Source organism: Pinus tabuliformis, chromosome 5_1 (genome assembly GCF_031772625.1).
Source record: "Pinus tabuliformis cultivar Carrire ecotype Pingquan chromosome 5_1, CPIR1, whole genome shotgun sequence".
Lineage (NCBI taxonomy): Eukaryota > Viridiplantae > Streptophyta > Pinopsida > Pinales > Pinaceae > Pinus > Pinus tabuliformis.
In genome coordinates, this window is record NC_142305.1 from 765322565 (window position 1) to 765339904 (window position 17340).

A 17340-nucleotide genomic window follows, 5' to 3' on the forward strand; every position below is an offset into this window, starting at 1 on the left:
TTTTCACATGACCCATTATCAAAACATGAATAAAATATTTTTGGTGTATTGATAAACTAGGCGTTTGTTCCACTCAACCATTTTCACTCATTTTAGAGAAATTTCAACAATCGTCTTACTCACACAACCTGGTTGTAGAACTCAAATTTTGTTCAGTTTTTGCATGCAAAATAATACAGTGGCTTGAATATGAAGCATATTTTCCCAACTGCCCATCCATTGCCACATAACATCCATTTAATTTCCTTTTTATAAATGTCCATACTCTTGCAATTGTGATGAATATTGTATAAACCATCAACCCACATGATCGGTATAGCCAATGAGCCAACCTATTTCGATATACATGCATGATGAGGTCATTTCTCTCATAAGTTTTTAATCACTCCATCTATCATATGTTTGTTTCAAGAACTTGAATTGTTATGTTAGATATGAGCTATACAAGTTGTTATTTGATTTGTTTTAGTTATCATGCGATTGAAATATATAATGTCATGATTTATTTTATTTTATTTGTTTTATATTTGCTATAGATGAGTTTCTTCAGCAAGGGTTCCAAGGGGAACAAAAGAGGATAGGGAAAAAGGACAAATGTGTTATGGCATGAAATCAAGAATAAGAGGATAGGACTTTCCATTCACTTTGATGTAGACTATAATGAATTCAAAAAATTAAATCAAACTTGACATTTTGTATCTTGGTGGTCCTCCCCCTAATCCTCATGCATCTCATAACTCTCTTCCTTAGCCACATCCTAGCATTATGGAGAATCCCGAGCCCCATCTGCCACGACATCAACAACCTTAGTGGCATGAAAGTTGGGAACCAAATCCCATTATACCAACATTCGACATTTCTCATTGGCCCTCCAATTCCCAGCATGATATTCCACCACCTATTATTGTCCCTCATATCCCATCTATTGTATCTCACGTTGAGCATCATTCCAAACAAGAGCCTCTGATTGCCCCTACCCATGCTAAAAAAGGAAAACAACTTGTAGTTGCCTCTCTTGTCTTCTCATCTACGCAGGCCACTTCAACCAACTCATGTACCAACACACTTAGAGCTGAAAATTAAGGAAGAAGAAAGATCTCCTTCTTGGACATGCATCCTGAGTTGAATGAAGAAAAGGAGTGATGATAAATGATGACCACTAGTTTTGACATGCATCCAAAGATATTTTGACTGTGGTATTTATTTGATTTTATGACTACTTACTTTTCATATTTTGACAAAAACATGTTTAATGATAGTGGTATAATTTTTTGGTAATACTACTATTGTTGAGCATATGGGAGGCACGATTTTTTTGTCATGCATATTATTTTGATGAATACATGTTTTATGATCATGGTACATACTGGTTGATGATGCATTTGGATGGTGTAGTAAATTATGATGCATGATGTTGGACTTTTTATCATGTTAGTATTTATATTTCATGTTTAAGGGATTCATAAGGTGATCTTTTAAATGATATATTATGGAAATGAGCCTAGTGGGACCCCACCTACTCAAAATAAATTAAAAAATTATAAAGGTTTCTTCAATAGCCCTCTTCTCTCGAAATTAGGAGAAGATATTAACCAAATAAATTTTAAGAAAATGAAAGTAGTTACCTTGTAGCCGATTGAAGGAGATTACATAAAGAGCAAGATGCCATTGAGGAAAGCACTTGGAAAAAGTGAAGAGAGAAATTTCTTGAGGAGTGATAAGGAAGGAGTGATCTCATCATTTTGTTGTTTGTACCTATAAGAGCTCTGATTGTCATGATCTTATCAGAAGGGTCCAAGCCATAAATTTTCATTATCTTGCTTCTTTCATGCCACTCAATTGCCTTTGCATGGATATTTAATATTTTTGGCTTCTAAAATCATTTTCTAGCCCATATTTTAACAAAAATTGAAAATATAGTTGGTTGTACACTCATATTTGAATAAATAAAATCAGTTTTTCAACTCTTTTATATGTGGCACATATCCCTTTGGCTTTTTTGGAATATTGTTCTTTAAATTTCGAGCAGATCCGCGACATATGTTGCTTGTTCAATGGTTGTTTTATGTTGTAATATTTAATGCATGCACATTCTTTCTAGGATATTGGTGTAAACTTTATAATCTCTAATATTTTAACACACATACGATGAATTTTATTTAATTTTTTCAATTATAAAGTGTTGTTTTTTCGTAGCAATATTTAAAAGTTTGTCTTCTCATTATAGATACTTGTAAAATTATAACTTATACAAGCAGTAATTAGACAAGGGCTTTAAGCAACTGAGCTTGTTTCCCATTATCTCACTTAGCTTTTTGATATTCAAAAGTGTTGTAAGTGAAGCATCAATCTTTGCCCTCAACACTAGCATTTTGAATTACCTCTAGAGAAACAAGGTCTCCCCTTGCTAAAAAACTTTTAAGCTTCCTTAGACAAATAAGTATACAACACGGTTGTTTCTTGCCCCGGTAAGGCCTGAATACATAAAAACAAGAAGGCTCTTGGCATCAAATCAAGCTTTAGATTTTCTTCACAACACATTATATAAATTAGAATTATTACATGAAATGGTGTACTCTAGGGAATACTTCTAAATAAAATTTTCAATCGTGACATGAATAACAATAAATAACCAATCACAAGTGTACATTGATTCAATGCATCACCACATCATACTTGGTGATCTAGCATAAAAACTTCCATGAAACAATGAATAAAAATATCATTTCATTAGCAAAGAATAATATACTTATCTAATTTACAAAAGTTGTTGGAAACCAAAGAAGAGAGAGCCACTCTCTACCGAATCATAAGCAAAGCCATGCTGTAGTCTCTCTTGTAGCAAGGTACCCCCAAGCTAGATTTGATGCCTTAAGGGAAAACTTCTCTCAGGGTTCAATGTGTTTCACTGAGGCTAGAATACATGAAGGCCACTCTCCTTCATATAAAATAAATCAACGCTCAACCTTTCAACTACTGAGTTTGGGCCTATTAACATTTACAATATGGCTACTAAGGGTCTACATAGTACAAAATAAGACCTTCACTACTCTCATAGTCCCTCGGTCCTTCCCTTTTCTCAATGATTTACGTGCTAATTTCAGACCAATTATCCAAACAATCTTCTAGCCCCTAGCTTAGCTTGAAGGCTTCCACATTGACTTCCTTATGGGATTCAATTGAAATTACAGCCCCACACAAGTTGTATGCCTTAGAGTGTTCTCTCTTTGATTCATTTTATTTTTCTCCGATGGTTTTTCTAGTTAAATTACACACACTTGGGTCTTCTTTCTCTGGTTACTCTCTTCTATTTTGTTTTCTTTGTTATCCCCCCTTTCCACTTGAGCACTGCCCTAGCATGAGAATTTGGGTTCCTCCCTGGGCTACATGGACAACTAGTAGTATCTAGGATGGGTATATGGCCCATACTCCTAGATAAATTAATTAATAGTCCCCCCATTCTTCTCATATTATTGCCAGTTGGGTAGTTCCATTTGCAAAATTAAGGATTTAGGCATTTGATTTAGTTAGATAGGAAAACTTCCCAAAGACCCTTACAACTTTTACCCTCAAGCAAGCTTCCCTCTCAAGCATCATGATATGTGTTGGATGCTCTATTCTTCAACTTACTTAAATTAATAATGAATATTTACATCAAATAAAGTAAACTATCATAGTATCCATGCTGGTCACCCCAATGTTATAAGTCTAAATTACATATTAAAAACTTGGGGATTAAAAAATGTGTTATAGAGATCAACTTTACTCTTTGAGAAACCAAGTCACAATATATTAGTATGAAGCTTTTGATACCACATCCTTAGAAATTGTTTAAACCCATATAGGGACTCTTTTTCTTGCAAACCAACTCTTTTTTTCCCTTCACTACAAAACCTTATGGTTGTTTCTTGCAGATTTCTTCTTTGAGATCCTTGTATAGGAATATTTTCTTCATAACCATGTGCTCTACTTCAAGATCAAAAGCAGGATCAACATATAAAATAAATCTAATATAATTTAATTTAGCAACACAAGAACACAATTCACCAAAATCAATTCCCTCTATTTGGGAATATCCCTATATTGTCATGCAAACTTTGTACTTCTATGCTTTACTTATGCATCCAACTTCTTCTTAGGCACCCACTTTATGCCAACAAGTTTTCTTCTAGTTGGAAAATTAGCTAGATCCCAAGTGTCATTCTCATCCAAGGTAACATTTCTTCAACTACGACCTTCTTCTAGAGTTTACCATCCTTTGAATCCACTAACTCCGTAATAGGTCTAGCATTATCATTAGTGAAAAATAAAGCAAAACTACAACAAAAATAAGGTGGAGTGTACCTTTATGGTTTCCTTCCTTCTTGAATTGATCTCTTCATACTTTGAGTATGAGGTTCTCATTCATGTTCTTTTAATGAGCTAACTCAAACTTTATCATCTTTTGTTCCTTTTCCCTTGGTAGGAATTCTAGTTTGGGAACATCTTTAACATCTCTAAAAACAACATCTCGTATGTAAACCATCTTCTTAGTTACCATTATCTAAAGTTTATAACCTTTTATACCATCTTTATATCCAATAAAGATACATTTTTTAGCTTTATTATTTGGCTTACCTTTGTTTGCTTTGGAACATGTACATGAGCATAACCAACGAAAACTTTGAGATGTTTGAGAGAGAGATTTTTACCAATCCATGCCTAATATGGAATTTTTGTTAACCCATGTTGATGAGGGTGAATAATTCACTAGGTAACATGCAATATCCACTAGCGCCTTTGCCCAAAATTCCTCCTAACCCAACGACACTAAGCATGATCCTTTCCTTTTCCATCAACATCACATTCATCCTCTCTACAACTCCATTTTTTTGAGGTGTGTATGGAGTAGTCTTTTGCATTTATATTCCACAATTCTTATAATCTTCAACAGATTCATTCCCACGAAACAATTGACCATTATTTATCCCCAACATCGTTATTTTCTCCTTTGTCTGATTCTTCACAAAAGCCTTAAACTCATTAAATTTACTAAAGGCCTTGGATTTCTCCCAGAAGAAACAAATCCACGTGTTCCTCTAGAAATAATCTATGAATGAAACATAATACACATATTTACTCGATGGTGGAATATGCATAGATCCAAACACATCACTATGTACTCACTCTATGATTCCCTTTGCTCTAGTACCACTCAATTATAATTTTACCCTATTTTTTATGATATATGTAATGTTCACATATAAAAAATCCTAGTGTGCAATCAGACATACCTTCAACCATATATTTACAATATAATGTTCCAAGGACCTTCTCTCCAATATGTCGTAGTCTTTGATGTCATGGCATTATCTTTTCTCTAGAGACAATAAGGGTTTTTTCTTCTTCATTTCCACCCTCGAGAACAATAGAACTATTACACCCATTATTTGTAGTGATTCCCAATAGTGTGTGCAAAGTTCCATTCCAAACTCCCCTCAACAACTCCATTGCTCCTCAAACAATTTTATAGGTTTCCCTTTCAAAGATAGTATGCACACCTATATCACTTATCTTACTTACAAATATCAAGTTTCTAGCATGTTTCTAGCCTACTCTGGGATGTGCAGAACCCTATGGAGTGTTTTAATCCTTCCACCCTTGAGAAACAACTTGAATTTTACACATGATGCAATTATGTTTGTCATCTCTTAAGAAATCATCACCTCCATTATAATTTCCATATTCATAAAACCATTCCCTTTGAGGATTCATATGAAATGAAACACCCAAACCATACATCACGGTTTGAATGTGTGCTTAAAGAAGCCAAGCATACATGCCCTCCTTCCTCTAAGGAGGTCTTCCTTTCTCTAGAGGGAACATCATTAGATCCCTTTCCTTTACCAACACTAGTAGATCTAGATCCTTATGACAATGCCTAGTTTTGCCACTTTTCCATCATTTCCTTAGGAATTTTCTTAGAGATTTAGATCTACCTCTAGATTTAGACCCTCTTCCCGATGATTTGTTTTTATTTCTATCATGGGAATGAACTCTCATAGATAAGGCATCCATGTTCCAACTATGCATGATTTTCCACCTCAATTTATTTTATTTATAACAAGGATGAGACCATACATCAAATTTTAAAGGAGTTGCACTACTCCCAATAGCTGCAACCAGATTATCCCATGAATTTGGCACATAACACATTGAAGTAATGTACTTATCTTCATCACAATATCTAATATCAATATACAAAAACTAACTTAAAAAATTATTGATCTTGCAGTTGATAAGTAAATGATATATTTATGGCCTATCCGTCTCACCAACATGGATCCTTCTCTGTGGAATTAGAGTTTAGTGTCTCCACTATCACTATCAAATAGAGATACAACTTATTCATATGTACTCATTAACCAAGATGAAGGGATTTTTTTATATATGGTTTCAAGGCTCGGGATGTTTTCTTGTTACGATATGACCAATGTCAAAGAAAGGATACAAGTGTAGTCAAATTGGGTTATACCCACCAAACAACATACTCCAAATATCTATGATATTCAAACCCAAGATAATACACCATATATTTAACCCTCCAAGATATGTTTCATATGTGTTTATAAACATATTTTTATATTCATGTTTGTTTTTTAGCATAATATACATCTCGAGATGATCTGATATTGATCATAAACTAAAATTAAAGTATAATTGATTATTTGCCAACATAGAATTGATCGTTAACTTTAAGTGCTAAATGTGAAAGACTGAAGGAAAGCAGATAATTTAAGACTTATTCAAGAACTTAAGAAGCATAATTAAATAGGAATTTGCAGCAAGAATAGAGATTGAAGACAAAAAAAATTGATTATGGAGTTTGTCCCTGATGGACTACGTCTTCGAGTCTGATTTCAAGATGGGCATCCACTTTATTAGGATTGATCGAAAGAGGTATTTTACACAGCAAAAACACCAAATTGAATGTGCACGTAGGCACTTTTGGTCTCTATTAATAGAAATCTATCTCCTCTAGCTTTCCAACGCCTGTCTCGGTGCCCAATTCCGCCTCCAGATGACCAAGATACACTGAAAACAAGAACTGCCTCTCTAGCTCAACATTTGCATACAAGTTTCAAAATCACTCTAATTTTCTTCTCCATGAAGAAAAGGATGAATTTATAAGTTCTTAAGGTTCATTCGAGGCCCTGATGGCTAAAGATGGCATGTATGGGTTGCATTGAATGTTGAGGGTTACGGTCTTGTCACTTTGTGACACTTAAGGACTTAGTCACATGGTGGTTGGATTAAAATAGGACAAACTCCAACCAAAAACCCAAAACAGACTTTGGATATGCATTATTTCGCTGGCGGTTAGGTAACGGTGTGTAATAGCCTAAACTGTTAGCATGTGACTATCGCGGTCTAACCACAGGCCGCCACCCAAGTGGCTTATCCCCAGCGGTTCCGGTTTGCGGGCAGTGAATGTGCATGTGACAACGCACACTTTCGACGGTTGCGACTCCATCTGGTGGCTTACCCCTGGCGGTTTGCACGCAGTTAACAACTCGTTCACATGCTGAAAAACCTTCAATAACTTCGCGCAGTCAATTACGTTGTTACGGTTACTACCATTTCGGCGTTCACATGCCACTCCGACATGGTTCCATTGCGGTTAGCACCCACGGTTAGGGTCTGTGTAAACATTTGTTTGCATTTGTTTTTATAACATGGTCCGAAAGTGGGTTTTTAGCTTAGTTTTATGTGTATAGGTTATTACATAGGTTTTGTGCTAGGACTTAGAAATTAGGATATGTCCTTAGCTTGGGACTTAACACTTAGGTTTTATCTTAGCTCCATACCATGTTTTAAAAACTATTACAACAATATTGTCACATCAACCTGGACCATAAAAAACCATGAAAACTTTAACCACCATGATTAACTGAAGAACGCTAGCGAAGCTAACGAAGCTGAAGATGAATTAGACTCTCTAGATAACCTGGACTAACAAGATCCTCCTGGATCAATCCTCTCCACTTGAAAGCTTTTGGACCACAAAAGTTTGATTTAAGCAGATATCAGGTGAGGGTACAACTCCCTCACTCTTCCAATCTCCATCCACCTTGCCTTGCTCGGATTCATGCCCTTGAGTCCCACTCAAAGATATTCAACATCTCCACGCCTTGAAGAACAAACCTTCCTGTCCAAGATGGTATCTTCCTGCAACTCATTCATATACTTAGGTGCCAAATCATCAATAGTTGGAATCTGTGTATCTTCCTCGGGATCCATGATCATCGGAGGTTCATACAACTTCAAATTTTCTACATTTACAACTAAGTAAATACGCATGTAAGGAGGTAAATCTAATCTAAATTCATTATTTCCAATCTTCTCAACAATCTTGAAAGGACCATACCCAATGGGTTTCATTTTCTTACCTTCACCTTTCAACCTGTCTTTACTAATATACAACCATTTCTGATCGCCAACCTAAAAATGATGATCGACTCGATGCTTGTCATGACACATTTTATACTTGGCTTGACTCTTCTCTAACTGATCCTGCACTGCTTCATATATCTGTTGTATCCATTAAATGAACTTAACTACTTTGTTTGCATCATCATGTTCACCCACTTTTTCCTCTTCACCGAACATGAAATCTATCGGTGACTTTGGTAGATACCCAAAACATGTTTCAAATGGTGATTGATTAGTCAAAGAATGTAAGGCTCGATTGTAAACATGTTGCACATAAGGTAAAGATTCATCCCACAACTTAGGATGTTTACTACAATAACCTCGAAGAATAAGTATGACTATCCTATTCACCACTTTTTTCTGTCTGTCGGTCTGTGGATGAAAATTTGTCCTCTTCTTCAGCTTTGTGTCCATGAGTCCCCACAAAGTGGACCAAAACTCTCCTACAAAACAAGTGTCTCGATCAGAAATAATGGAAGTAGGTAACCCAAAATGACCTATACCTATTCGAAGAACATATTTGCACTCTGTTCAACAGTCACTTACTTTCTGCATGGAACAAGAATGCACATCTTGTTGAATCTATCAACCACAACATACATGTAATCATGCCCTCTCCTAGACATAGGAAGTCCTCCAACAAAATCCATGGAAATGTTGTCCCATGGTCACAAAGGAACTGGAAGTGGCATGTACAAACCAATCTTTCAATTGCTTGGCTTGTTGGTTGAACACATCACACATCCTTTAATGTACTTAACAATTGTTTCATACATGCGAGGCCAGTAACAATACCTTTGAATTTGTACCATTGTTTTGCTTACTCCAAAATGTCTTGAAATGTGAGAAGAATGTGCTTCACGAATGACATGTGCTCTTTCTGTATGTGGTATGCAAAACTTACCCAGATGATATAACAACTTGTCATGAATATGATAATTGACTTCTTCCACCTGAGCACCATGAGTTAGTGATTCATAAATATCTTTGAAATCAACATCTGTACTATATTGTTCTATATAACTTTCATGTTTTAAAGAACTATTCTACAACACTACTGAAGCATTCAAAGATGGTCTAGACAACATATCAACTACTTTGTTTGTGACAACTTTCTTGTACTTAATTACTAAGTGAAATTGCTAAAGAAATCCATCCATCTGTAATGACATGATTGTTGCAACTTAGTTTGAGATTGAAGGTACTGAAGCGACTGATGGTCTGTGTATATCATTGTTTCCTTACCCATTAAATAATGTTTCCATTTCTTAACACTTTCAACCAAAGCAAACAATTCTTTATCATATGTCAGATAATTCATTACTGCCTTAGAAAATTTTTCATAATGAAAACAAATTGGTTTCCCTTTTTGAAGTAAGACTGCACCCATTGCATACCCACTAGCATTTGTTTCAATTTCGAATGGTTGTTGAAGATTTGGTAAAGCTAAGATTGGTGCTATGGAAATTTTATGCTTAAGTGTATAAAACGTTTATGTTGTTTTCCTCCCCACTGAAACAGAATTTTAGAACCTGTTAAAGCATGTAACGGTGATGCAATCAAAGAAAATTGAGCAATAAATTTCCTCCAATACTGAATTGCACCTATAAAACTTCTAACTTCAGTCACATTCTATGGTCTTGGCCACTTAAAAATCACATCGATTTTAGTTGGATCTATTTTCAAACTTCCACCTCCAACTATGTAACCAAGATAATTCAGTGAAGTTTTCCCAAACTCACATTTGGAAAGTTTAAGGTACAATTTTTCCCTGTGCAACACTTCGAAAACCTGCTTAACATGCCTAACATGCTCTTCCATACTTGAACTAAAAATTAGAATATCATCTAAGTAGATTATGACAAATTTATCAATGTATGGGTGGAATACATCATTCATAACCCGCATGAAAGTTGCTGGCGCATTACACAAACCAAAAGGCATTACTAACCATTCAAATAGTCCCTGCCTAGTTTTGAATGCAATTTTCCAAATGTCATTTTCTGCAATGCGAATTTGATGATACCCACTTCGCAAATCTAACTTAGTGAAATAAACAACATTTTTCAGTTGATCAAGTAAATCATCTATCCTGGGAAGAGGATACCTGTTTTTGATTGTGATTTTGTTTAAGGCCCTAAATTCGACACACGTTCTCCATGTCCCATCTTTCTTAGGAACCAAAATTATAGGTGAGCCACATGGAGATGAATTGGGTTGGATGAAACCTTTTTAAATCAATTCTTGGATTTATTTCTTTATTTCTTCGTTCTCTATAACTGACATGTGATACATTCCGATATTAGGAAGAGGGGCATCAGACATTAATTGTATCTCATGTTGTATTTCTTTCTTAGGAGGAAGATGTTTTGGTTCTTTAAATAGACTTGGAAAAGATTCTACCACTTTAACCAAACTATCTTTAAATTGAGACTCACAACCTGAAAAAGCATCATGTAGATCCTTATGTTGTTCTTTTACAACAATGAGTACATATTTATTACCTGAACTTATTAATCATTTCATCTGATTAAATGAAATTAAATCCATGTGTGAATTGAATTTATGTGCCCTAACAATATATTCAATCCCATATTTCTTAAGGTGATATTTATGCTCTTTCTTATGAAACACTGCATCACGATCATAGAGATAAGGACTCCCTAGCACTACTCCACATATGTCTATTGGAATCACATCTAAGTCCACTTCATCAATGTAATTAGTTGTAATGGAAAATTTTAACTGACAATGTTTTGTGACATTAATATGAGTTTCTTTATTTAGCCAACCTAATGGGTATGGTCTTGGATGATTTTGGGTCTCCAAACCCAATTTCTTAACTCAATCTTCAGATATTAAATTTGCGTGTGATCCACTGTCAAATAATGTATCTATTTTCTTATGCTTAGAAGTTATCCTTGTATGAAACAAATCAACCCTTTTATCCTCATTCAGATGATTTATGTTTGAAGAAGTACTAGAACTTGAACCAGTGTCAGAATTTTTACCTGTCGAAACCATTGCAGTTATTTTCCCTTCATCACTTGAGTTAGAGCCTAGATCTTGTTGGATTGCTGCATTAGCCTTTTTTTCACCTTTCTTCTTCTTGAACTTCTTTGGTCTGAGTTTTGGGTGAAGTTTCCAACATTTGGATTCATCATGTTTGATCCTCTGGCAATGAGTACAAGTAGGTCTTTCACTTTCCTTCTGAACTGTCGCTGATCTCTTTCCCTTTAAATTGCTCTTCCTCTTGCTGTCTTTGGAATCCTTGATTTCCAATTGTCTGGATGGTTTCTGTGAAAACTTGAACAGTCTGCCACCTGATTCAATATGTATGGCATGAACACACACTTCATCAAAGTTGTCAGGATTAAACATCAATAATGTATGTTGTAAATATGAATGTAAACTTCCAATATACTTTAATAAAGTTTCACGTGTATCCAATGGAATACCAAGCACCAAAGCTTCCTTCCTGAACTCCTGAGTAAACTCCTGAACATTTAGCCCTTTACCTTGCCTCGAATGTTGCCAATTAATAACAGCTTGCTGCATGTATCCCAAAGTATATAATTGTTTTCTGAGAGATTTTAAAAACTTAGACCATGAAGAGATGACTTTACCTTTCCGCTTCACATCTATTTGAGTTTTACTTTCCCACCAGATTAAAGTTGTTCCCCCCATTCTAAGTGTAGCTAACTGTTTTTTTGTCTTTTCATCAGAAATGTTCTGAATTCTACAATACACTTCTAACTGCTTAATCCAGTTATCTAACTTTTCAGGATTCATTTCACCATCATGAATAGGTAGCTCAAATTTTACATGAAGTTTCAAAAGAGAGGATTTCTTAGGTTTCTTTTCTTTTTCAGAGTCTGAACTAGAAGAAGTAGAATAAGAAGAAGAAGATTATGATGATGATGAGGATGATGGAGATGATGGAGGAGAAGGAGGTTTATCAGCCTTTCCTTTTCCCTTGTCCTTCTTTGATATCTTTGAAGAAGAAGCTGCATCTCTCACCTTATTATCTTCGTAGATTTCTCCCAACATCTACTGCATGCTCAAAAACACTTTCTAAAACTGTTCCTCGCTCATCTTTTCTTCAGGAGTTTCACCTGCATCAGATCTTGTCATTGTCGATTTATGAGCGACTTTTCGCTTTCCAATTTCTGGATTGAACTCCTCAAGTGTTCCTTCTCCATGTCGCGACTTAGACATTGATTAACGTTCACTGGCAAAAATTCTACAAAACACAACCTGCTCTGATACCAAATTATATGATCTAATATTGATCATAAACTAAAACTGAAGTAGAATTGATTATTTTCCAACAATGAATTGATCGTTAACTTTAAGTGTTGAATGTGGAAGATTGAAGGAAAGTAGTTGATTTAAGACTTAATTAAGAACTTAAGAAGCATAATTAAACATGAATTTGCAGCAAGAATAGAGATAGAAGACAATAAACATTGATTACGGAGTTCGTCCCTGATGAACTACGTTTCCGGGTCCATTTTCAAGATGGGTGTTTGCTTTATTAGGATTGATCGAAAGAGGTCTTTTACACAAAAAAAACACCAAACTGAATGTGCACGCAAGAACTTCTAGTCTTTGTTAATAGAAATCCCTCTCTCCTCGCATTCCAACGCCTATCTCAGTTCCCAAATCCACCTCCGAACAACCAAGATACACTGAAAACAAGAACTGCCTCTCTTGCTCAGCATCTGCATACAAGTCTCAAATCACTCTAATTTTCTTCTCGATGAAGAAAAGGATGAATTTATAAGTTCTTAAGGTTCATTCGAGGCCCTGGTGACTAAAGATGGGATGTATGGGTTGCATTGAATGTTGAGGGTTACGTTCTTGTCACTTTGTGACACTTAAGGACCTTGTCACATGGTGGTTGGATTAAAATAACACAAATTGCAACCAAAAACCCAAAATAGACTTTGGATATGCATTATTCCACTGGAGGTTAGGTAACGACACTAAATAGCCTGAACTGTTAGCATGTGGTTGTCGCGGTCTAACCGTAGGCTACCACCCAAACGGCTTATCCCCGGTAGTTCTGGTCTACGGGTGGTGATTGTGCATGTGACAACGCACACTTCCGACAGTTGCAGCTCCATCTGGTGGCTTACCCCTGGCGGTTCCGATGCAGTTAAAAACCTGTTCACATGCTGACAAACATCCGACAACTTCTCCGCGGTCAGTTCCATTGCTACGGTTATTGCCATCTCAGTGTTCACATGCCACTCTGAGACGGTTCCGCTGCAGTTAGCACTCGCAGTTAGGGTCTATGTAAACATTTGTTTGCATTTGTTTTTATAACATGGTATGAAAGTGGGTTTTTAGCTTAGGTTTATTACATAGGTTTAGTGCTAGGACTTAGAACTTAGGATATGTCCTTAGATTAGGACTTAACACTTAGTTTTTAACTAGATCCATACCATGTTTTAAAAACTATTACAACAATATTGTCACATCAACCTGGACCATAAAAACACCATGAAAACTTTAACCACCATGATTAACTGAAGGACACTGGTGAAGCTGAAGATGAACTGGACTCTTTGGATAACCTGGACTAACAAGATCCTCCCAGGTCAATCCTCTCCACTCGAAAGCTTTTAGACCACAAAAGTTTGACTTAAGCAGATATCAGATGAGGGTACAACTCCCTCACTCTTCATATCTCCATCCACCTTGCCTTGCTCGGATTCATGCCCTTGAGTCCCACTCGAAGATACTCAACATCTCCATGCCTTGAAAAACAAACCTTCTTGTCCAAGATGGTATCTTCCTGTAACACATTCATATACTCAGGTGCCAAATCATCAACAATCGGAATCTGTGTATCTTCCTCAGGATCCATGATCATAGGAGGTTCATACAACTTCATATTTTGTACATTTACAACTGAGTAAATACACATGTAAGGAGGTAAATCTAATGGAAATGCATTATTTCAAATCTTCTCAACAATCTTGAAAGGACCATACCTGATGGGTTTCAGTTTCTTACCTTCACCTTTCAACTTGTCTATACTGATATACAACCATACCTGATCGCCGACTTGAAAAGGATGATCAACTCGATGCTTGTCATGGTGCATTTTTTACTTGCCCTGACTCTTCTCTAATTGATCCTGCACTGCTTCATGTATCTATTGTATCCGTTGAATGAACTTAACTGCTTTGTTTACATCATCATGTTCACCCACTTTATCCTCTTCATCGAACATGAAATCTATCGGTGACTTTGGTAGATACCCAAAACATGTTTCAAATGGTGATTGAATAGTCGAAGAATGTAAGGCTCGATTGTAAGCATGTTGCACATAAGGTAAAGATTCATCCCACAACTTAGGATGTTTACTACAGTAACCTCAGAGAATATGTATGATTTTCTTGTTCACCACTTCTGTCTATCCGTCGGTCTGTGGATGAAAAGTTGTGCTCTTCTTCAGCTTTATGTCCATGATTCCCCACAAAGTGCACCAAAACTCTCCTACAAAACGAGTGTCTTGATCAGAAATAATGGAAGTAGGTAACCCAAAATGAACCCATACCTGTTCGAAGAACATCTTTGCACTCTATTCAGCAGTCACTTGCTTTTTGCATGGAACAAGAATGCACATCTTGCTGAATCTGTCAACCACAACATACATGTAATTATGCCCTCTCCTGGACATAGGAAGTCCTCCAACAAAATCCATGTAAATGATGTCCCATGGTCGCAAAGGAACTGGAAGGGGCATGTACAAATTGATCTTTCGATTGCTTGGATTGTTGGTTGAACACATCACACATCCTTTAATGTACTTAACAATTGTTTCATACATGTGAGGTTGATAACAATACCTTTGAAATTATTCCATTGTTTTGCTTACTCCAAAATGTCCTGAAACGCGAGAACAATGTGCTTCCCGAATGACATGCACTCTTTCTGTATGTGGAATGCACAACTTACCCAGATGATATAACAACCTGTCATGAATATGATAATTGAATTCTTCCACCTGAGCACCATAAGTTAGTGATTCATTAATATCTTTGAAATCAATACTATATTGTTCTATATAACTTTCATGTTTTAAAGAACTATTATGCAACACTACTGAAGCATTCAAATATGGTCTAGACAACATATCAGCTACTTTGTTTGTGACACCTTTCTTGTACTTAATTACTAAGTGAAATTGCTGAAGAAATCCCATCCATCTGTAATGATGAGATTGTTGCAACTTAGTTTGAGACTGAAGGTACTGAAGCAACTGATGATCTATGTGAATCACTGTTTCCTTACCCATTAAATAATGTTTCCATTTCTTAACACTTTCAACCAAAGAAAATAGTTCTTTATCATATGTCAGATAATTCATTACTGCCTTAGAAAAAAATTCAGAATGAAAACAAATTGGTTTCCCTTTTTGAAGTAGATTGCACCCATTGCATACCCACTAGCATCTATTTCAATTTCGAATGGCTGTTGAAGATCTGGTAAAGCTAAGATTGGTGTTGTGACAATTTTATGCTTAAGTGTATCAAAAGCCTTTTGTTGTTTTCCTCCCCACTGAAAGGGAACTTTAGAACATGTTAAAGCATGTAACAGTGATGCAATCAAAGAAAACTGAGCAATAAATTTCATCCAACACTGAATTGCACCTATAAAACTTCTAACTTCAGTCACATTCTATGGTCTTGGCCACTTAACAATCACATCGATTTTAGCTGGATCTATTTTCAAACTTCCACATCCAAATATGTAACCAAGATAATTCAATGAAGTTTTCCCAAACTCACATTTGGAAAGTTTAAGGCACAATTTTTCCTTGTGCAACACTTCGAAAATCTGCTTAACATGTCTAACATGCTCTTCCATACTTGAACTAAAAATCAGAATTTCATCTAAGTAGATTATGACAAATTAATCAATGTATGGGCAGAATACATCATTCATAACCCGCATGAAAGTTGCTAGTGCATTACACAAACCAAAAGGCATTACTAACCATTCAAATAGTCCTTGCCTAGTTTTGAATGCAGTTTTCCAGATGTCATTTTCTGCAATGCGAATTTGATGATACCCACTTCGCAAATCTAACTTAGTGAAATAAACAACATTTTTCAGTTGATCAAGTAAATCATCTAACCTAGGAAGAGGATCCCTGTTTTTTATTGCAATTTTGTTTAAGGTCCTAAAGTCGACACAAATTCCCCATGTCCCGTGTTTCTTAGGAACCAAAATTATAGGTGAGCCACATGGAGATGAATTGGGTCAGATGAAACCTTTTTCAATCAGATCTTGGATTTGTTTCTTTATTTCTTCGTTCTCTATAACTAACATGCGATACATTCTGATATTAGGAAGAGGGGCATCAGACATCAATTGTATCTCATGTTGTATTTCTCACTTAGGAGGAAGATGTTTTGGTTCTTTAAATATACTTGGAAAAGATTCTACCACTTTAACCAAACTATCTTTAAACTGAGACTCACAACCTAAAAATGCATCCTGTGGATCCTTATGTTGTTCTTTTACAACCATGAGTACATATTTATTACTTGATCTTATTAATCGCTTCATCTGATTAATTGAAACTAAATCCAATTGTGATTTGAGTTTATGTGCCCTGACAATATATTCAATCCCATCTTTATTAAGGTTATATTTATGCTCTTTCCTATGAAACACTGCATCACGATCATAGAGATAAGGACTTCCTAGCACTACTCCACATATGTCTGTTGGAATCACATCTAAATCCACTTCATCAATGTAATTAGTTGTAATGGCAAATTTTAACCGACACTGCTTTGTGACATTAATCTGAGTTTCTTTATTTAGCCAACCTAATGGGTATGG